A 17,423-nucleotide genomic window follows, 5' to 3' on the forward strand; every position below is an offset into this window, starting at 1 on the left:
ACAATATGCAAATGAGGGCCTTTTCCCAGGAACCCCAGGGTTCAGTCTCCCACCGAAACCCCACCCACCCATTCCTTTATTCTGTTGTTGAACCCAATTAAGAAAGCCCCAGCAAGCTGGAGCATGCAAAAATTGCCACAAAACTCAGTTTTGCTCCTCTCCACGGAAATCTTTAGTAAAAGGCGAAAGATTTTTACGTTCTGAAGAGAAGCCAGAATATACTGGGCAAGGGCCTCCTCCTGACCTACCACCATGGCAGCAGCCCTCACTTGGCCCGGGGACAGCACCTAGAAGTGGGTTCGTGGTTTGGTGATGGAAAAACAAAAACGGCAACAGCCCATCTTCCACAGGCTGCTCCGTTCTCAGTTCTATGCTGCTGACAGAGCATCACCTGTTCCGTTGCCCGGAAGAAGGCCATCCATGGCTACAATAAGCAAATGAGGGCCTTTTCCCAGCAACCCCAGGGTTCAGTCTCCCACCGAAACCCCACCCACCCATTACTTTATTCTGTTGTTGAACCCAATTAAGGAAGCCCCAGCAAGCTGGAGCATGCAAAAATTGCCACAAAACTCAGTTTTGCTCCTCTCCACGGAAATCTTTAGTAAAAGGCGAAAGATTTTTATGTTCTGAAGAGAAGCCAGAGTATACTGGGCAAAGGCCTCCTCCTGACCTACCACCATGGCAGCAGCCCTCACTTGGCCCGGGGAGAGCACCTAGAAGTGGGTTCGTGGTTTGGTGATGGAAAAACAAAAACGGCAACAGCCCATCTTCCACAGGATGCTCCGTTCTCAGTTCTATGCTGCTGACAGAGCATCACCTGTTCCGTTGCCCGGAAGAAGGCCATCCATGGCTACAATATGCAAATGAGGGCCTTTTCCCAGGAACCCCAGGGTTCAGTCTCCCACCGAAACCCCACCCACCCATTCCTTTATTCTGTTGTTGAACCCAATTAAGAAAGCCCCAGCAAGCTGGAGCATGCAAAAATTGCCACAAAACTCAGTTTTGCTCCTCTCCACGGAAATCTTTAGTAAAAGGCGAAAGATTTTTACGTTCTGAAGAGAAGCCAGAATATACTGGGCAAGGGCCTCCTCCTGACCTACCACCATGGCAGCAGCCCTCACTTGGCCCGGGGACAGCACCTAGAAGTGGGTTCGTGGTTTGGTGATGGAAAAACAAAAACGGCAACAGCCCATCTTCCACAGGCTGCTCCGTTCTCAGTTCTATGCTGCTGACAGAGCATCACCTGTTCCGTTGCCCGGAAGAAGGCCATCCATGGCTACAATATGCAAATGAGGGCTTCTTCCCAGCAACCCCAGGGTTCAGTCTCCCACCGAAACCCCACCCACCCATTACTTTATTCTGTTGTTGAACCCAATTAAGAAAGCCCCAGCAAGCTGGAGCATGCAAAAATTGCCACAAAACTCAGTTTTGCTCCTCTCCACGGAAATCTTTAGTAAAAGGCGAAAGATTTTTACGTTCTGAAGAGAAGCCAGAGTATACTGGGCAAAGGCCTCCTCCTGACCTACCACCATGGCAGCAGCCCTCACTTGGCCCGGGGAGAGCACCTAGAAGTGGGTTCGTGGTTTGGTGATGGAAAAACAAAAACGGCAACAGCCCATCTTCCACAGGATGCTCCGTTCTCAGTTCTATGCTGCTGACAGAGCATCACCTGTTCCGTTGCCCGGAAGAAGGCCATCCATGGCTACAATATGCAAATGAGGGCCTTTTCCCAGGAACCCCAGGGTTCAGTCTCCCACCGAAACCCCACCCACCCATTCCTTTATTCTGTTGTTGAACCCAATTAAGAAAGCCCCAGCAAGCTGGAGCATGCAAAAATTGCCACAAAACTCAGTTTTGCTCCTCTCCACGGAAATCTTTAGTAAAAGGCGAAAGATTTTTACGTTCTGAAGAGAAGCCAGAATATACTGGGCAAGGGCCTCCTCCTGACCTACCACCATGGCAGCAGCCCTCACTTGGCCCGGGGACAGCACCTAGAAGTGGGTTCGTGGTTTGGTGATGGAAAAACAAAAATGGCAACAGCCCATCTTCCACAGGCTGCTCCGTTCTCAGTTCTATGCTGCTGACAGAGCATCACCTGTTCCGTTGCCCGGAAGAAGGCCATCCATGGCTACAATAAGCAAATGAGGGCCTTTTCCCAGCAACCCCAGGGTTCAGTCTCCCACCGAAACCCCACCCACCCATTACTTTATTCTGTTGTTGAACCCAATTAAGGAAGCCCCAGCAAGCTGGAGCATGCAAAAATTGCCACAAAACTCAGTTTTGCTCCTCTCCACGGAAATCTTTAGTAAAAGGCGAAAGATTTTTACATTCTGAAGAGAAGCCAGAGTATACTGTGCAAAGGCCTCCTCCTGACCTACCACCATGGCAGCAGCCCTCACTTGGCCCGGGGAGAGCACCTAGAAGTGGGTTCGTGGTTTGGTGATGGAAAAAAAAAAACGGCAACAGCCCATCTTCCATAGGATGCTCCGTTCTCAGTTCTATGCTGCTGACAGAGCATCACCTGTTCCGTTGCCCGGAAGAAGGCCATCTATGGCTACAATATGCAAATGAGGGCCTTTTCCCAGGAACCCCAGGGTTCAGTCTCCCACCGAAACCCCACCCACCCATTCCTTTATTCTGTTGTTGAACCCAATTAAGAAAGCCCCAGCAAGCTGGAGCATGCAAAAATTGCCACAAAACTCAGTTTTGCTCCTCTCCACGGAAATCTTTAGTAAAAGGCGAAAGATTTTTACATTCTGAAGAGAAGCCAGAGTATACTGTGCAAAGGCCTCCTCCTGACCTACCACCATGGCAGCAGCCCTCACTTGGCCCGGGGAGAGCACCTAGAAGTGGGTTCGTGGTTTGGTGATGGAAAAACAAAAACGGCAACAGCCCATCTTCCACAGGCTGCTCCGTTCTCAGTTCTATGCTGCTGACAGAGCATCACCTGTTCCGTTGCCCGGAAGAAGGCCATCCATGGCTACAATATGCAAATGAGGGCCTCTTCCCAGCAACCCCAGGGTTCAGTCTCCCACCGAAACCCCACCCACCCATTACTTTATTCTGTTGTTGAACCCAATTAAGGAAGCCCCAGCAAGCTGGAGCATGCAAAAATTGCCACAAAACTCAGTTTTGCTCCTCTCCACGGAAATCTTTAGTAAAAGGCGAAAGATTTTTACATTCTGAAGAGAAGCCAGAATATACTGGGCAAAGGCCTCCTCCTGACCTACCACCATGGCAGCAGCCCTCACTTGGCCCGGGGAGAGCACCTAGAAGTGGGTTCGTGGTTTGGTGATGGAAAAACAAAAACGGCAACAGCCCATCTTCCACAGGATGCTCCGTTCTCAGTTCTATGCTGCTGACAGAGCATCACCTGTTCCGTTGCCCGGAAGAAGGCCATCCATGGCTACAATATGCAAATGAGGGCCTTTTCCCAGGAACCCCAGGGTTCAGTCTCCCACCGAAACCCCACCCACCCATTCCTTTATTCTGTTGTTGAACCCAATTAAGAAAGCCCCAGCAAGCTGGAGCATGCAAGAATTGCCACAAAACTCAGTTTTGCTCCTCTCCACGGAAATCTTTAGTAAAAGGCGAAAGATTTTTACGTTCTGAAGAGAAGCCAGAATATACTGGGCAAGGGCCTCCTCCTGACCTACCACCATGGCAGCAGCCCTCACTTGGCCCGGGGACAGCACCTAGAAGTGGGTTCGTGGTTTGGTGATGGAAAAACAAAAACGGCAACAGCCCATCTTCCACAGGCTGCTCCGTTCTCAGATCGATGCTGCTGACAGAGCATCACCTGTTCCGTTGCCCGGAAGAAGGCCATCCATGGCTACAATATGCAAATGAGGGCCTCTTCCCCGCAACCCCAGGGTTCAGTCTCCCACCGAAACCCCACCCACCCATTACTTTATTCTGTTGTTGAACCCAATTAACGAAGCCCCAGCAAGCTGGAGCATGCAAAAATTGCCACAAAACTCAGTTTTGCTCCTCTCCACGGAAATCTTTAGTAAAAGGCGAAAGATTTTTACGTTCTGAAGAGAAGCCAGAGTATACTGGGCAAGGGCCTCCTCCTGACCTACCACCATGGCAGCAGCCCTCACTTGGCCCGGGGAGAGCACCTAGAAGTGGGTTCGTGGTTTGGTGATGGAAAAACAAAAACGGCAACAGCCCATCTTCCACAGGATGCTCCGTTCTCAGTTCTATGCTGCTGACAGAGCATCACCTGTTCCGTTGCCCGGAAGAAGGCCATCCATGGCTACAATATGCAAATGAGGGCCTTTTCCCAGGAACCCCAGGGTTCAGTCTCCCACCGAAACCCCACCCACCCATTCCTTTATTCTGTTGTTGAACCCAATTAAGAAAGCCCCAGCAAGCTGGAGCATGCAAAAATTGCCACAAAACTCAGTTTTGCTCCTCTCCACGGAAATCTTTAGTAAAAGGCGAAAGATTTTTACATTCTGAAGAGAAGCCAGAGTATACTGTGCAAAGGCCTCCTCCTGACCTACCACCATGGCAGCAGCCCTCACTTGGCCCGGGGAGAGCACCTAGAAGTGGGTTCGTGGTTTGGTGATGGAAAAAAAAAAACGGCAACAGCCCATCTTCCATAGGATGCTCCGTTCTCAGTTCTATGCTGCTGACAGAGCATCACCTGTTCCGTTGCCCGGAAGAAGGCCATCTATGGCTACAATATGCAAATGAGGGCCTTTTCCCAGGAACCCCAGGGTTCAGTCTCCCACCGAAACCCCACCCACCCATTCCTTTATTCTGTTGTTGAACCCAATTAAGAAAGCCCCAGCAAGCTGGAGCATGCAAAAATTGCCACAAAACTCAGTTTTGCTCCTCTCCACGGAAATCTTTAGTAAAAGGCGAAAGATTTTTACATTCTGAAGAGAAGCCAGAGTATACTGTGCAAAGGCCTCCTCCTGACCTACCACCATGGCAGCAGCCCTCACTTGGCCCGGGGAGAGCACCTAGAAGTGGGTTCGTGGTTTGATGATGGAAAAACAAAAACGGCAACAGCCCATCTTCCACAGGCTGCTCCGTTCTCAGTTCTATGCTGCTGACAGAGCATCACCTGTTCCGTTGCCCGGAAGAAGGCCATCCATGGCTACAATATGCAAATGAGGGCCTCTTCCCAGCAACCCCAGGGTTCAGTCTCCCACCGAAACCCCACCCACCCATTACTTTATTCTGTTGTTGAACCCAATTAAGGAAGCCCCAGCAAGCTGGAGCATGCAAAAATTGCCACAAAACTCAGTTTTGCTCCTCTCCACGGAAATCTTTAGTAAAAGGCGAAAGATTTTTACGTTCTGAAGAGAAGCCAGAGTATACTGGGCAAAGGCCTCCTCCTGACCTACCACCATGGCAGCAGCCCTCACTTGGCCCGGGGACAGCACCTAGAAGTGGGTTCGTGGTTTGGTGATGGAAAAACAAAAACGGCAACAGCCCATCTTCCACAGGATGCTCCGTTCTCAGTTCTATGCTGCTGACAGAGCATCACCTGTTCCGTTGCCCGGAAGAAGGCCATCCATGGCTACAATATGCAAATGAGGGCCTTTTCCCAGGAACCCCAGGGTTCAGTCTCCCACCGAAACCCCACCCACCCATTCCTTTATTCTGTTGTTGAACCCAATTAAGAAAGCCCCAGCAAGCTGGAGCATGCAAAAATTGCCACAAAACTCAGTTTTGCTCCTCTCCACGGAAATCTTTAGTAAAAGGCGAAAGATTTTTACGTTCTGAAGAGAAGCCAGAATATACTGGGCAAGGGCCTCCTCCTGACCTACCACCATGGCAGCAGCCCTCACTTGGCCCGGGGACAGCACCTAGAAGTGGGTTCGTGGTTTGGTGATGGAAAAACAAAAACGGCAACAGCCCATCTTCCACAGGCTGCTCCGTTCTCAGTTCTATGCTGCTGACAGAGCATCACCTGTTCCGTTGCCCGGAAGAAGGCCATCCATGGCTACAATATGCAAATGAGGGCCTCTTCCCAGCAACCCCAGGGTTCAGTCTCCCACCGAAACCCCACCCACCCATTACTTTATTCTGTTGTTGAACCCAATTAAGGAAGCCCCAGCAAGCTGGAGCATGCAAAAATTGCCACAAAACTCAGTTTTGCTCCTCTCCACGGAAATCTTTAGTAAAAGGCGAAAGATTTTTACGTTCTGAAGAGAAGCCAGAGTATATTGGGCAAAGGCCTCCTCCTGACCTACCACCATGGCAGCAGCCCTCACTTGGCCCGGGGAGAGCACCTAGAAGTGGGTTCGTGGTTTGGTGATGGAAAAACAAAAACGGCAACAGCCCATCTTCCACAGGATGCTCCGTTCTCAGTTCTATGCTGCTGACAGAGCATCACCTGTTCCGTTGCCCGGAAGAAGGCCATCCATGGCTACAATATGCAAATGAGGGCCTTTTCCCAGGAACCCCAGGGTTCAGTCTCCCACCGAAACCCCACCCACCCACCCACCCATTCCTTTATTCTGTTGTTGAACCCAATTAAGAAAGCCCCAGCAAGCTGGAGCATGCAAAAATTGCCACAAAACTCAGTTTTGCTCCTCTCCACGGAAATCTTTAGTAAAAGGCGAAAGATTTTTACGTTCTGAAGAGAAGCCAGAATATACTGGGCAAGGGCCTCCTCCTGACCTACCACCATGGCAGCAGCCCTCACTTGGCCCGGGGACAGCACCTAGAAGTGGGTTCGTGGTTTGGTGATGGAAAAACAAAAACGGCAACAGCCCATCTTCCACAGGCTGCTCCGTTCTCAGTTCGATGCTGCTGACAGAGCATCACCTGTTCCGTTGCCCGGAAGAAGGCCATCCATGGCTACAATATGCAAATGAGGGCCTCTTCCCCGCAACCCCAGGGTTCAGTCTCCCACCGAAACCCCACCCACCCATTACTTTATTCTGTTGTTGAACCCAATTAACGAAGCCCCAGCAAGCTGGAGCATGCAAAAATTGCCACAAAACTCAGTTTTGCTCCTCTCCACGGAAATCTTTAGTAAAAGGCGAAAGATTTTTACGTTCTGAAGAGAAGCCTGAGTATACAGAGCAAGGGCCTCCTCCTGACCTACCACCATGGCAGCAGCCCTCACTTGGCCCGGGGAGAGCAACTAGAAGTGGGTTCGTGGTTTGGTGATGGAAAAACAAAAACGGCAACAGCCCATCTTCCATAGGCTGCTTCGTTCTCAGTTCTATGCTGCTGACAGAGCATCACCTGTTCCATTGCCCGGAAGAAGGCCATCCATGGCTACAATATGCAAATGAGGGCCTCTTCCCCGCAACCCCAGGGTTCAGTCTCCCAACGAAACCCCACCCACCCATTACTTTATTCTGTTGTTGAACCCAATTAAGGAAGCCCCAGCAAGCTGGAGCATGCAAAAATTGCCACAAAACTCAGTTTTGCTCCTCTCCACGGAAATCTTTAGTAAAAGGCGAAAGATTTTTACGTTCTGAAGAGAATCCAGAGTATACTGGGCAAGGGCCTCCTCCTGACCTACCACCATGGCAGCAGCCCTCACTTGGCCCGGGGAGAGCACCTAGAAGTGGGTTCGTGGTTTGGTGATGGAAAAACAAAAACGGCAACAGCCCATCTTCCACAGGCTGCTCCGTTCTCAGTTCTATGCTGCTGACAGAGCATCACCTGTTCCGTTGCCCGGAAGAAGGCCATCCATGGCTACAATATGCAAATGAGGGCCTTTTCCCAGGAACCCCAGGGTTCAGTCTCCCACCGAAACCCCACCCACCCATTCCTTTATTCTGTTGTTGAACCCAATTAAGAAAGCCCCAGCAAGCTGGAGCATGCAAAAATTGCCACAAAACTCAGTTTTGCTCCTCTCCACGGAAATCTTTAGTAAAAGGCGAAAGATTTTTACATTCTGAAGAGAAGCCAGAGTATACTGTGCAAAGGCCTCCTCCTGACCTACCACCATGGCAGCAGCCCTCACTTGGCCAGGGGAGAGCACCTAGAAGTGGGTTCGTGGTTTGGTGATGGAAAAAAAAAAACGGCAACAGCCCATCTTCCATAGGATGCTCCGTTCTCAGTTCTATGCTGCTGACAGAGCATCACCTGTTCCGTTGCCCGGAAGAAGGCCATCTATGGCTACAATATGCAAATGAGGGCCTTTTCCCAGGAACCCCAGGGTTCAGTCTCCCACCGAAACCCCACCCACCCATTCCTTTATTCTGTTGTTGAACCCAATTAAGAAAGCCCCAGCAAGCTGGAGCATGCAAAAATTGCCACAAAACTCAGTTTTGCTCCTCTCCACGGAAATCTTTAGTAAAAGGCGAAAGATTTTTACATTCTGAAGAGAAGCCAGAGTATACTGTGCAAAGGCCTCCTCCTGACCTACCACCATGGCAGCAGCCCTCACTTGGCCCGGGGAGAGCACCTAGAAGTGGGTTCGTGGTTTGGTGATGGAAAAACAAAAACGGCAACAGCCCATCTTCCACAGGCTGCTCCGTTCTCAGTTCTATGCTGCTGACAGAGCATCACCTGTTCCGTTGCCCGGAAGAAGGCCATCCATGGCTACAATATGCAAATGACTGCCTCTTCCCAGCAACCCCAGGGTTCAGTCTCCCACCGAAACCCCACCCACCCATTACTTTATTCTGTTGTTGAACCCAATTAAGGAAGCCCCAGCAAGCTGGAGCATGCAAAAATTGCCACAAAACTCAGTTTTGCTCCTCTCCACGGAAATCTTTAGTAAAAGGCGAAAGATTTTTACGTTCTGAAGAGAAGCCAGAGTATACTGGGCAAAGGCCTCCTCCTGACCTACCACCATGGCAGCAGCCCTCACTTGGCCCGGGGAGAGCACCTAGAAGTGGGTTCGTGGTTTGGTGATGGAAAAACAAAAACGGCAACAGCCCATCTTCCACAGGATGCTCCGTTCTCAGTTCTATGCTGCTGACAGAGCATCACCTGTTCCGTTGCCCGGAAGAAGGCCATCCATGGCTACAATATGCAAATGAGGGCCTTTTCCCAGGAACCCCAGGGTTCAGTCTCCCACCGAAACCCCACCCACCCATTCCTTTATTCTGTTGTTGAACCCAATTAAGAAAGCCCCAGCAAGCTGGAGCATGCAAAAATTGCCACAAAACTCAGTTTTGCTCCTCTCCACGGAAATCTTTAGTAAAAGGCGAAAGATTTTTACGTTCTGAAGAGAAGCCAGAATATACTGGGCAAGGGCCTCCTCCTGACCTACCACCATGGCAGCAGCCCTCACTTGGCCCGGGGACAGCACCTAGAAGTGGGTTCGTGGTTTGGTGATGGAAAAACAAAAACGGCAACAGCCCATCTTCCACAGGCTGCTCCGTTCTCAGTTCTATGCTGCTGACAGAGCATCACCTGTTCCGTTGCCCGGAAGAAGGCCATCCATGGCTACAATATGCAAATGAGGGCCTCTTCCCAGCAACCCCAGGGTTCAGTCTCCCACCGAAACCCCACCCACCCATTACTTTATTCTGTTGTTGAACCCAATTAAGGAAGCCCCAGCAAGCTGGAGCATGCAAAAATTGCCACAAAACTCAGTTTTGCTCCTCTCCACGGAAATCTTTAGTAAAAGGCGAAAGATTTTTACGTTCTGAAGAGAAGCCAGAGTTTATTGGGCAAAGGCCTCCTCCTGACCTACCACCATGGCAGCAGCCCTCACTTGGCCCTGGGAGAGCACCTAGAAGTGGGTTCGTGGTTTGGTGATGGAAAAACAAAAACGGCAACAGCCCATCTTCCACAGGATGCTCCGTTCTCAGTTCTATGCTGCTGACAGAGCATCACCTGTTCCGTTGCCCGGAAGAAGGCCATCCATGGCTACAATATGCAAATGAGGGCCTTTTCCCAGGAACCCCAGGGTTCTGTCTCCCACCGAAACCCCACCCACCCATTCCTTTATTCTGTTGTTGAACCCAATTAAGAAAGCCCCAGCAAGCTGGAGCATGCAAAAATTGCCACAAAACTCAGTTTTGCTCCTCTCCACGGAAATCTTTAGTAAAAGGCGAAAGATTTTTACGTTCTGAAGAGAAGCCAGAATATACTGGGCAAGGGCCTCCTCCTGACCTACCACCATGGCAGCAGCCCTCACTTGGCCCGGGGACAGCACCTAGAAGTGGGTTCGTGGTTTGGTGATGGAAAAACAAAAACGGCAACAGCCCATCTTCCACAGGCTGCTCCATTCTCAGTTCGATGCTGCTGACAGAGCATCACCTGTTCCGTTGCCCGGAAGAAGGCCATCCATGGCTACAATATGCAAATGAGGGCCTTTTCCCAGGAACCCCAGGGTTCAGTCTCCCACCGAAACCCCACCCACCCACCCATTCCTTTATTCTGTTGTTGAACCCAATTAAGAAAGCCCCAGCAAGCTGGAGCATGCAAAAATTGCCACAAAACTCAGTTTTGCTCCTCTCCACGGAAATCTTTAGTAAAAGGCGAAAGATTTTTACATTCTGAAGAGAAGCCAGAGTATACTGTGCAAAGGCCTCCTCCTGACCTACCACCATGGCAGCAGCCCTCACTTGGCCAGGGGAGAGCACCTAGAAGTGGGTTCGTGGTTTGGTGATGGAAAAAAAAAAACGGCAACAGCCCATCTTTCATAGGATGCTCCGTTCTCAGTTCTATGCTGCTGACAGAGCATCACCTGTTCCGTTGCCCGGAAGAAGGCCATCTATGGCTACAATATGCAAATGAGAGCCTTTTCCCAGGAACCCCAGGGTTCAGTCTCCCACCGAAACCCCACCCACCCATTCCTTTATTCTGTTGTTGAACCCAATTAAGAAAGCCCCAGCAAGCTGGAGCATGCAAAAATTGCCACAAAACTCAGTTTTGCTCCTCTCCACGGAAATCTTTAGTAAAAGGCGAAAGATTTTTACATTCTGAAGAGAAGCCAGAGTATACTGTGCAAAGGCCTCCTCCTGACCTACCACCATGGCAGCAGCCCTCACTTGGCCCGGGGAGAGCACCTAGAAGTGGGTTCGTGGTTTGGTGATGGAAAAACAAAAACAGCAACAGCCCATCTTCCACAGGATGCTCCGTTCTCAGTTCTATGCTGCTGACAGAGCATCACCTGTTCCGTTGCCCGGAAGAAGGCCATCCATGGCTACAATATGCAAATGAGGGCCTTTTCCCAGGAACCCCAGGGTTCAGTCTCCCACCGAAACCCCACCCACCCATTCCTTTATTCTGTTGTTGAACCCAATTAAGAAAGCCCCAGCAAGCTGGAGCATGCAAAAATTGCCACAAAACTCAGTTTTGCTCCTCTCCACGGAAATCTTTAGTAAAAGGCGAAAGATTTTTACATTCTGAAGAGAAGCCAGAGTATACTGTGCAAAGGCCTCCTCCTGACCTACCACCATGGCAGCAGCCCTCACTTGGCCCGGGGAGAGCACCTAGAAGTGGGTTCGTGGTTTGGTGATGGAAAAACAAAAACGGCAACAGCCCATCTTCCACAGGCTGCTCCGTTCTCAGTTCTATGCTGCTGACAGAGCATCACCTGTTCCGTTGCCCGGAAGAAGGCCATCCATGGCTACAATATGCAAATGAGGGCCTCTTCCCAGCAACCCCAGGGTTCAGTCTCCCACCGAAACCCCACCCACCCATTACTTTATTCTGTTGTTGAACCCAATTAAGGAAGCCCCAGCAAGCTGGAGCATGCAAAAATTGCCACAAAACTCAGTTTTGCTCCTCTCCACGGAAATCTTTAGTAAAAGGCGAAAGATTTTTACGTTCTGAAGAGAAGCCAGAGTATACTGGGCAAGGGCCTCCTCCTGACCTACCACCATGGCAGCAGCCCTCACTTGGCCCGGGGAGAGCACCTAGAAGTGGGTTCGTGGTTTGGTGATGGAAAAACAAAAACGGCAACAGCCCATCTTCCACAGGATGCTCCGTTCTCAGTTCTATGCTGCTGACAGAGCATCACCTGTTCCGTTGCCCGGAAGAAGGCCATCCATGGCTACAATATGCAAATGAGGGCCTTTTCCCAGGAACCCCAGGGTTCAGTCTCCCACCGAAACCCCACCCACCCACCCATTCCTTTATTCTGTTGTTGAACCCAATTAAGAAAGCCCCAGCAAGCTGGAGCATGCAAAAATTGCCACAAAACTCAGTTTTGCTCCTCTCCACGGAAATCTTTAGTAAAAGGCGAAAGATTTTTACATTCTGAAGAGAAGCCAGAGTATACTGTGCAAAGGCCTCCTCCTGACCTACCACCATGGCAGCAGCCCTCACTTGGCCAGGGGAGAGCACCTAGAAGTGGGTTCGTGGTTTGGTGATGGAAAAAAAAAAACGGCAACAGCCCATCTTCCATAGGATGCTCCGTTCTCAGTTCTATGCTGCTGACAGAGCATCACCTGTTCCGTTGCCCGGAAGAAGGCCATCTATGGCTACAATATGCAAATGAGAGCCTTTTCCCAGGAACCCCAGGGTTCAGTCTCCCACCGAAACCCCACCCACCCATTCCTTTATTCTGTTGTTGAACCCAATTAAGAAAGCCCCAGCAAGCTGGAGCATGCAAAAATTGCCACAAAACTCAGTTTTGCTCCTCTCCACGGAAATCTTTAGTAAAAGGCGAAAGATTTTTACATTCTGAAGAGAAGCCAGAGTATACTGTGCAAAGGCCTCCTCCTGACCTACCACCATGGCAGCAGCCCTCACTTGGCCCGGGGAGAGCACCTAGAAGTGGGTTCGTTGTTTGGTGATGGAAAAACAAAAACGGCAACAGCCCATCTTCCACAGGCTGCTCCGTTCTCAGTTCTATGCTGCTGACAGAGCATCACCTGTTCCGTTGCCCGGAAGAAGGCCATCCATGGCTACAATATGCAAATGAGGGCCTCTTCCCAGCAACCCCAGGGTTCAGTCTCCCACCGAATCCCCACCCACCCATTACTTTATTCTGTTGTTGAACCCAATTAAGGAAGCCCCAGCAAGCTGGAGCATGCAAAAATTGCCACAAAACTCAGTTTTGCTCCTCTCCACGGAAATCTTTAGTAAAAGGCGAAAGATTTTTACGTTCTGAAGGGAAGCCAGAGTATACTGGGCAAAGGCCTCCTCCTGACCTACCACCATGGCAGCAGCCCTCACTTGGCCCGGGGAGAGTACCTAGAAGTGGGTTCGTGGTTTGGTGATGGAAAAACAAAAACGGCAACAGCCCATCTTCCACAGGCTGCTCCGTTCTCAGTTCTATGCTGCTGACAGAGCATCACCTGTTCCGTTGCCCGGAAGAAGGCCATCCATGGCTACAATATGCAAATGAGGGCCTATTCCCAGGAACCCCAGGGTTCAGTCTCCCACCGAAACCCCACCCACCCATTCCTTTATTCTGTTGTTGAACCCAATTAAGAAAGCCCCAGCAAGCTGGAGCATGCAAAAATTGCCACAAAACTCAGTTTTGCTCCTCTCCACGGAAATCTTTAGTAAAAGGCGAAAGATTTTTACGTTCTGAAGAGAAGCCAGAGTATACTGTGCAAAGGCCTCCTCCTGACCTACCACCATGGCAGCAGCCCTCACTTGGCCCGGGGAGAGCACCTAGAAGTGGGTTCGTGGTTTGGTGATGGAAAAACAAAAACGGCAACAGCCCATCTTCCACAGGCTGCTCCGTTCTCAGTTCTATGCTGCTGACAGAGCATCACCTGTTCCGTTGCCCGGAAGAAGGCCATCCATGGCTACAATATGCAAATGAGGGCCTCTTCCCAGCAACCCCAGGGTTCAGTCTCCCACCGAAACCCCACCCACCCATTCCTTTATTCTGTTGTTGAACCCAATTAAGAAAGCCCCAGCAAGCTGGAGCATGCAAAAATTGCCACAAAACTCAGTTTTGCTCCTCTCCACGGAAATCTTTAGTAAAAGGCGAAAGATTTTTACATTCTGAAGAGAAGCCAGAGTATACTGTGCAAAGGCCTCCTCCTGACCTACCACCATGGCAGCAGCCCTCACTTGGCCCGGGGAGAGCACCTAGAAGTGGGTTCGTGGTTTGGTGATGGAAAAACAAAAACGGCAACAGCCCATCTTCCACAGGCTGCTCCGTTCTCAGTTCTATGCTGCTGACAGAGCATCACCTGTTCCGTTGCCCGGAAGAAGGCCATCCATGGCTACAATATGCAAATGAGGGCCTCTTCCCAGCAACCCCAGGGTTCAGTCTCCCACCGAAACCCCACCCACCCATTACTTTATTCTGTTGTTGAACCCAATTAAGGAAGCCCCAGCAAGCTGGAGCATGCAAAAATTGCCACAAAACTCAGTTTTGCTCCTCTCCACGGAAATCTTTAGTAAAAGGCGAAAGATTTTTACGTTCTGAAGAGAAGCCAGAATATACTGGGCAAAGGCCTCCTCCTGACCTACCACCATGGCAGCAGCCCTCACTTGGCCCGGGGAGAGCACCTAGAAGTGGGTTCGTGGTTTGGTGATGGAAAAACAAAAACGGCAACAGCCCATCTTCCACAGGATGCTCCGTTCTCAGTTCTATGCTGCTGACAGAGCATCACCTGTTCCGTTGCCCGGAAGAAGGCCATCCATGGCTACAATATGCAAATGAGGGCCTTTTCCCAGGAACCCCAGGGTTCAGTCTCCCACCGAAACCCCACCCACCCATTCCTTTATTCTGTTGTTGAACCCAATTAAGAAAGCCCCAGCAAGCTGGAGCATGCAAAAATTGCCACAAAACTCAGTTTTGCTCCTCTCCACGGAAATCTTTAGTAAAAGGCGAAAGATTTTTACGTTCTGAAGAGAAGCCAGAATATACTGGGCAAGGGCCTCCTCCTGACCTACCACCATGGCAGCAGCCCTCACTTGGCCCGGGGACAGCACCTAGAAGTGGGTTCGTGGTTTGGTGATGGAAAAACAAAAACGGCAACAGCCCATCTTCCACAGGCTGCTCCGTTCTCAGTTCTATGCTGCTGACAGAGCATCACCTGTTCCGTTGCCCGGAAGAAGGCCATCCATGGCTACAATATGCAAATGAGGGCCTCTTCCCAGCAACCCCAGGGTTCAGTCTCCCACCGAAACCCCACCCACCCATTACTTTATTCTGTTGTTGAACCCAATTAAGGAAGCCCCAGCAAGCTGGAGCATGCAAAAATTGCCACAAAACTCAGTTTTGCTACTCTCCACGGAAATCTTTAGTAAAAGGCGAAAGATTTTTACGTTCTGAAGAGAAGCCAGAGTATACTGGGCAAAGGCCTCCTCCTGACCTACCACCATGGCAGCAGCCCTCACTTGGCCCGGGGAGAGCACCTAGAAGTGGGTTCGTGGTTTGGTGATGGAAAAACAAAAACGGCAACAGCCCATCTTCCACAGGATGCTCCGTTCTCAGTTCTATGCTGCTGACAGAGCATCACCTGTTCCGTTGCCCGGAAGAAGGCCATCCATGGCTACAATATGGAAATGAGGGCCTTTTCCCAGGAACCCCAGGGTTCAGTCTCCCACCGAAACCCCACCCACCCATTCCTTTATTCTGTTGTTGAACCCAATTAAGAAAGCCCCAGCAAGCTGGAGCATGCAAAAATTGCCACAAAACTCAGTTTTGCTCCTCTCCACGGAAATCTTTAGTAAAAGGCGAAAGATTTTTACGTTCTGAAGAGAAGCCAGAATATACTGGGCAAGGGCCTCCTCCTGACCTACCACCATGGCAGCAGCCCTCACTTGGCCCGGGGACAGCACCTAGAAGTGGGTTCGTGGTTTGGTGATGGAAAAACAAAAACGGCAACAGCCCATCTTCCACAGGCTGCTCCGTTCTCAGTTCTATGCTGCTGACAGAGCATCACCTGTTCCGTTGCCCGGAAGAAGGCCATCCATGGCTACAATATGCAAATGAGGGCCTCTTCCCAGCAACCCCAGGGTTCAGTCTCCCACCGAAACCCCACCCACCCATTCCTTTATTCTGTTGTTGAACCCAATTAAGAAAGCCCCAGCAAGCTGGAGCATGCAAGAATTGCCACAAAACTCAGTTTTGCTCCTCTCCACGGAAATCTTTAGTAAAAGGCGAAAGATTTTTACGTTCTGAAGAGAAGCCAGAATATACTGGGCAAGGGCCTCCTCCTGACCTACCACCATGGCAGCAGCCCTCACTTGGCCCGGGGACAGCACCTAGAAGTGGGTTCGTGGTTTGGTGATGGAAAAACAAAAACGGCAACAGCCCATCTTCCACAGGCTGCTCCGTTCTCAGTTCTATGCTGCTGACAGAGCATCACCTGTTCCGTTGCCCGGAAGAAGGCCATCCATGGCTACAATATGCAAATGAGGGCCTCTTCCCAGCAACCCCAGGGTTCAGTCTCCCACCGAAACCCCACCCACCCATTACTTTATTCTGTTGTTGAACCCAATTAAGGAAGCCCCAGCAAGCTGGAGCATGCAAAAATTGCCACAAAACTCAGTTTTGCTCCTCTCCACGGAAATCTTTAGTAAAAGGCGAAAGATTTTTACGTTCTGAAGAGAAGCCAGAGTATACTGGGCAAAGGCCTCCTCCTGACCTACCACCATGGCAGCAGCCCTCACTTGGCCCGGGGAGAGCACCTAGAAGTGGGTTCGTGGTTTGGTGATGGAAAAACAAAAACGGCAACAGCCCATCTTCCACAGGATGCTCCGTTCTCAGTTCTATGCTGCTGACAGAGCATCACCTGTTCCGTTGCCCGGAAGAAGGCCATCCATGGCTACAATATGGAAATGAGGGCCTTTTCCCAGGAACCCCAGGGTTCAGTCTCCCACCGAAACCCCACCCACCCATTCCTTTATTCTGTTGTTGAACCCAATTAAGAAAGCCCCAGCAAGCTGGAGCATGCAAAAATTGCCACAAAACTCAGTTTTGCTCCTCTCCACGGAAATCTTTAGTAAAAGGCGAAAGATTTTTACGTTCTGAAGAGAAGCCAGAATATACTGGGCAAGGGCCTCCTCCTGACCTACCACCATGGCAGCAGCCCTCACTTGGCCCGGGGACAGCACCTAGAAGTGGGTTCGTGGTTTGGTGATGGAAAAACAAAAACGGCAACAGCCCATCTTCCACAGGCTGCTCCGTTCTCAGTTCTATGCTGCTGACAGAGCATCACCTGTTCCGTTGCCCGGAAGAAGGCCATCCATGGCTACAATATGCAAATGAGGGCCTCTTCCCAGCAACCCCAGGGTTCAGTCTCCCACCGAAACCCCACCCACCCATTCCTTTATTCTGTTGTTGAACCCAATTAAGAAAGCCCCAGCAAGCTGGAGCATGCAAGAATTGCCACAAAACTCAGTTTTGCTCCTCTCCACGGAAATCTTTAGTAAAAGGCGAAAGATTTTTACGTTCTGAAGAGAAGCCAGAATATACTGGGCAAGGGCCTCCTCCTGACCTACCACCATGGCAGCAGCCCTCACTTGGCCCGGGGACAGCACCTAGAAGTGGGTTCGTGGTTTGGTGATGGAAAAACAAAAACGGCAACAGCCCATCTTCCACAGGCTGCTCCGTTCTCAGT

At 50.6% G+C, this 17,423-nt stretch overlaps 41 non-coding genes across 41 annotated transcripts; all 41 read right to left on the reverse strand.

The window, feature by feature from the left end:
• Positions 1 to 104: 104 nt before the first annotated feature.
• On the reverse strand, positions 105 to 220 carry LOC138639043 (U5 spliceosomal RNA). Its single transcript, XR_011312644.1, has one exon. It is a non-coding gene; the product is annotated as a U5 spliceosomal RNA (small nuclear RNA).
• Positions 221 to 530: 310 nt separating this feature from the next.
• Positions 531 to 646, reverse strand: LOC138639215 (U5 spliceosomal RNA). The gene has a single exon (XR_011312808.1). It is a non-coding gene; the product is annotated as a U5 spliceosomal RNA (small nuclear RNA).
• Positions 647 to 956: 310 nt separating this feature from the next.
• LOC138639045 (U5 spliceosomal RNA) lies at positions 957 to 1,072 on the reverse strand. The gene has a single exon (XR_011312646.1). It is a non-coding gene; the product is annotated as a U5 spliceosomal RNA (small nuclear RNA).
• A 310-nt stretch (positions 1,073 to 1,382) lies between these two features.
• On the reverse strand, positions 1,383 to 1,498 carry LOC138639599 (U5 spliceosomal RNA). Its single transcript, XR_011313175.1, has one exon. It is a non-coding gene; the product is annotated as a U5 spliceosomal RNA (small nuclear RNA).
• Positions 1,499 to 1,808: 310 nt separating this feature from the next.
• On the reverse strand, positions 1,809 to 1,924 carry LOC138639046 (U5 spliceosomal RNA). Its single transcript, XR_011312647.1, has one exon. It is a non-coding gene; the product is annotated as a U5 spliceosomal RNA (small nuclear RNA).
• A 310-nt stretch (positions 1,925 to 2,234) lies between these two features.
• LOC138640141 (U5 spliceosomal RNA) lies at positions 2,235 to 2,350 on the reverse strand. The gene has a single exon (XR_011313656.1). It is a non-coding gene; the product is annotated as a U5 spliceosomal RNA (small nuclear RNA).
• Positions 2,351 to 2,660: 310 nt separating this feature from the next.
• LOC138640142 (U5 spliceosomal RNA) lies at positions 2,661 to 2,776 on the reverse strand. The gene has a single exon (XR_011313657.1). It is a non-coding gene; the product is annotated as a U5 spliceosomal RNA (small nuclear RNA).
• Positions 2,777 to 3,086: 310 nt separating this feature from the next.
• LOC138639393 (U5 spliceosomal RNA) lies at positions 3,087 to 3,202 on the reverse strand. Its single transcript, XR_011312978.1, has one exon. It is a non-coding gene; the product is annotated as a U5 spliceosomal RNA (small nuclear RNA).
• Positions 3,203 to 3,512: 310 nt separating this feature from the next.
• Positions 3,513 to 3,628, reverse strand: LOC138639479 (U5 spliceosomal RNA). The gene has a single exon (XR_011313062.1). It is a non-coding gene; the product is annotated as a U5 spliceosomal RNA (small nuclear RNA).
• Positions 3,629 to 3,938: 310 nt separating this feature from the next.
• On the reverse strand, positions 3,939 to 4,054 carry LOC138639610 (U5 spliceosomal RNA). Its single transcript, XR_011313186.1, has one exon. It is a non-coding gene; the product is annotated as a U5 spliceosomal RNA (small nuclear RNA).
• A 310-nt stretch (positions 4,055 to 4,364) lies between these two features.
• On the reverse strand, positions 4,365 to 4,480 carry LOC138640145 (U5 spliceosomal RNA). Its single transcript, XR_011313658.1, has one exon. It is a non-coding gene; the product is annotated as a U5 spliceosomal RNA (small nuclear RNA).
• A 310-nt stretch (positions 4,481 to 4,790) lies between these two features.
• On the reverse strand, positions 4,791 to 4,906 carry LOC138640146 (U5 spliceosomal RNA). The gene has a single exon (XR_011313659.1). It is a non-coding gene; the product is annotated as a U5 spliceosomal RNA (small nuclear RNA).
• Positions 4,907 to 5,216: 310 nt separating this feature from the next.
• LOC138639622 (U5 spliceosomal RNA) lies at positions 5,217 to 5,332 on the reverse strand. Its single transcript, XR_011313197.1, has one exon. It is a non-coding gene; the product is annotated as a U5 spliceosomal RNA (small nuclear RNA).
• A 310-nt stretch (positions 5,333 to 5,642) lies between these two features.
• Positions 5,643 to 5,758, reverse strand: LOC138639047 (U5 spliceosomal RNA). Its single transcript, XR_011312648.1, has one exon. It is a non-coding gene; the product is annotated as a U5 spliceosomal RNA (small nuclear RNA).
• Positions 5,759 to 6,068: 310 nt separating this feature from the next.
• Positions 6,069 to 6,184, reverse strand: LOC138639634 (U5 spliceosomal RNA). The gene has a single exon (XR_011313208.1). It is a non-coding gene; the product is annotated as a U5 spliceosomal RNA (small nuclear RNA).
• Positions 6,185 to 6,502: 318 nt separating this feature from the next.
• On the reverse strand, positions 6,503 to 6,618 carry LOC138639048 (U5 spliceosomal RNA). The gene has a single exon (XR_011312649.1). It is a non-coding gene; the product is annotated as a U5 spliceosomal RNA (small nuclear RNA).
• Positions 6,619 to 6,928: 310 nt separating this feature from the next.
• Positions 6,929 to 7,044, reverse strand: LOC138640026 (U5 spliceosomal RNA). Its single transcript, XR_011313548.1, has one exon. It is a non-coding gene; the product is annotated as a U5 spliceosomal RNA (small nuclear RNA).
• A 310-nt stretch (positions 7,045 to 7,354) lies between these two features.
• Positions 7,355 to 7,470, reverse strand: LOC138639260 (U5 spliceosomal RNA). Its single transcript, XR_011312851.1, has one exon. It is a non-coding gene; the product is annotated as a U5 spliceosomal RNA (small nuclear RNA).
• Positions 7,471 to 7,780: 310 nt separating this feature from the next.
• LOC138640147 (U5 spliceosomal RNA) lies at positions 7,781 to 7,896 on the reverse strand. Its single transcript, XR_011313660.1, has one exon. It is a non-coding gene; the product is annotated as a U5 spliceosomal RNA (small nuclear RNA).
• Positions 7,897 to 8,206: 310 nt separating this feature from the next.
• LOC138640148 (U5 spliceosomal RNA) lies at positions 8,207 to 8,322 on the reverse strand. The gene has a single exon (XR_011313661.1). It is a non-coding gene; the product is annotated as a U5 spliceosomal RNA (small nuclear RNA).
• A 310-nt stretch (positions 8,323 to 8,632) lies between these two features.
• On the reverse strand, positions 8,633 to 8,748 carry LOC138639645 (U5 spliceosomal RNA). The gene has a single exon (XR_011313219.1). It is a non-coding gene; the product is annotated as a U5 spliceosomal RNA (small nuclear RNA).
• A 310-nt stretch (positions 8,749 to 9,058) lies between these two features.
• Positions 9,059 to 9,174, reverse strand: LOC138639049 (U5 spliceosomal RNA). Its single transcript, XR_011312650.1, has one exon. It is a non-coding gene; the product is annotated as a U5 spliceosomal RNA (small nuclear RNA).
• A 310-nt stretch (positions 9,175 to 9,484) lies between these two features.
• LOC138640008 (U5 spliceosomal RNA) lies at positions 9,485 to 9,600 on the reverse strand. The gene has a single exon (XR_011313530.1). It is a non-coding gene; the product is annotated as a U5 spliceosomal RNA (small nuclear RNA).
• Positions 9,601 to 9,910: 310 nt separating this feature from the next.
• Positions 9,911 to 10,026, reverse strand: LOC138639051 (U5 spliceosomal RNA). The gene has a single exon (XR_011312651.1). It is a non-coding gene; the product is annotated as a U5 spliceosomal RNA (small nuclear RNA).
• A 314-nt stretch (positions 10,027 to 10,340) lies between these two features.
• Positions 10,341 to 10,456, reverse strand: LOC138640150 (U5 spliceosomal RNA). Its single transcript, XR_011313662.1, has one exon. It is a non-coding gene; the product is annotated as a U5 spliceosomal RNA (small nuclear RNA).
• Positions 10,457 to 10,766: 310 nt separating this feature from the next.
• LOC138640151 (U5 spliceosomal RNA) lies at positions 10,767 to 10,882 on the reverse strand. Its single transcript, XR_011313663.1, has one exon. It is a non-coding gene; the product is annotated as a U5 spliceosomal RNA (small nuclear RNA).
• Positions 10,883 to 11,192: 310 nt separating this feature from the next.
• Positions 11,193 to 11,308, reverse strand: LOC138640152 (U5 spliceosomal RNA). The gene has a single exon (XR_011313664.1). It is a non-coding gene; the product is annotated as a U5 spliceosomal RNA (small nuclear RNA).
• Positions 11,309 to 11,618: 310 nt separating this feature from the next.
• On the reverse strand, positions 11,619 to 11,734 carry LOC138639657 (U5 spliceosomal RNA). Its single transcript, XR_011313230.1, has one exon. It is a non-coding gene; the product is annotated as a U5 spliceosomal RNA (small nuclear RNA).
• A 314-nt stretch (positions 11,735 to 12,048) lies between these two features.
• On the reverse strand, positions 12,049 to 12,164 carry LOC138640153 (U5 spliceosomal RNA). Its single transcript, XR_011313665.1, has one exon. It is a non-coding gene; the product is annotated as a U5 spliceosomal RNA (small nuclear RNA).
• Positions 12,165 to 12,474: 310 nt separating this feature from the next.
• On the reverse strand, positions 12,475 to 12,590 carry LOC138640154 (U5 spliceosomal RNA). Its single transcript, XR_011313666.1, has one exon. It is a non-coding gene; the product is annotated as a U5 spliceosomal RNA (small nuclear RNA).
• Positions 12,591 to 12,900: 310 nt separating this feature from the next.
• LOC138639237 (U5 spliceosomal RNA) lies at positions 12,901 to 13,016 on the reverse strand. Its single transcript, XR_011312829.1, has one exon. It is a non-coding gene; the product is annotated as a U5 spliceosomal RNA (small nuclear RNA).
• Positions 13,017 to 13,326: 310 nt separating this feature from the next.
• LOC138639668 (U5 spliceosomal RNA) lies at positions 13,327 to 13,442 on the reverse strand. The gene has a single exon (XR_011313241.1). It is a non-coding gene; the product is annotated as a U5 spliceosomal RNA (small nuclear RNA).
• Positions 13,443 to 13,752: 310 nt separating this feature from the next.
• On the reverse strand, positions 13,753 to 13,868 carry LOC138640155 (U5 spliceosomal RNA). The gene has a single exon (XR_011313667.1). It is a non-coding gene; the product is annotated as a U5 spliceosomal RNA (small nuclear RNA).
• Positions 13,869 to 14,178: 310 nt separating this feature from the next.
• Positions 14,179 to 14,294, reverse strand: LOC138639052 (U5 spliceosomal RNA). Its single transcript, XR_011312652.1, has one exon. It is a non-coding gene; the product is annotated as a U5 spliceosomal RNA (small nuclear RNA).
• A 310-nt stretch (positions 14,295 to 14,604) lies between these two features.
• Positions 14,605 to 14,720, reverse strand: LOC138639053 (U5 spliceosomal RNA). Its single transcript, XR_011312653.1, has one exon. It is a non-coding gene; the product is annotated as a U5 spliceosomal RNA (small nuclear RNA).
• Positions 14,721 to 15,030: 310 nt separating this feature from the next.
• LOC138640010 (U5 spliceosomal RNA) lies at positions 15,031 to 15,146 on the reverse strand. Its single transcript, XR_011313532.1, has one exon. It is a non-coding gene; the product is annotated as a U5 spliceosomal RNA (small nuclear RNA).
• A 310-nt stretch (positions 15,147 to 15,456) lies between these two features.
• LOC138639054 (U5 spliceosomal RNA) lies at positions 15,457 to 15,572 on the reverse strand. Its single transcript, XR_011312654.1, has one exon. It is a non-coding gene; the product is annotated as a U5 spliceosomal RNA (small nuclear RNA).
• Positions 15,573 to 15,882: 310 nt separating this feature from the next.
• On the reverse strand, positions 15,883 to 15,998 carry LOC138639480 (U5 spliceosomal RNA). Its single transcript, XR_011313063.1, has one exon. It is a non-coding gene; the product is annotated as a U5 spliceosomal RNA (small nuclear RNA).
• Positions 15,999 to 16,308: 310 nt separating this feature from the next.
• On the reverse strand, positions 16,309 to 16,424 carry LOC138639680 (U5 spliceosomal RNA). The gene has a single exon (XR_011313252.1). It is a non-coding gene; the product is annotated as a U5 spliceosomal RNA (small nuclear RNA).
• Positions 16,425 to 16,734: 310 nt separating this feature from the next.
• LOC138639055 (U5 spliceosomal RNA) lies at positions 16,735 to 16,850 on the reverse strand. Its single transcript, XR_011312655.1, has one exon. It is a non-coding gene; the product is annotated as a U5 spliceosomal RNA (small nuclear RNA).
• Positions 16,851 to 17,160: 310 nt separating this feature from the next.
• Positions 17,161 to 17,276, reverse strand: LOC138639481 (U5 spliceosomal RNA). Its single transcript, XR_011313064.1, has one exon. It is a non-coding gene; the product is annotated as a U5 spliceosomal RNA (small nuclear RNA).
• Between the last annotated feature and the right edge of the window lie 147 nt (positions 17,277 to 17,423).

This window comes from Ranitomeya imitator, chromosome 5 (assembly GCF_032444005.1).
Source record: "Ranitomeya imitator isolate aRanImi1 chromosome 5, aRanImi1.pri, whole genome shotgun sequence".
Lineage (NCBI taxonomy): Eukaryota > Metazoa > Chordata > Amphibia > Anura > Dendrobatidae > Ranitomeya > Ranitomeya imitator.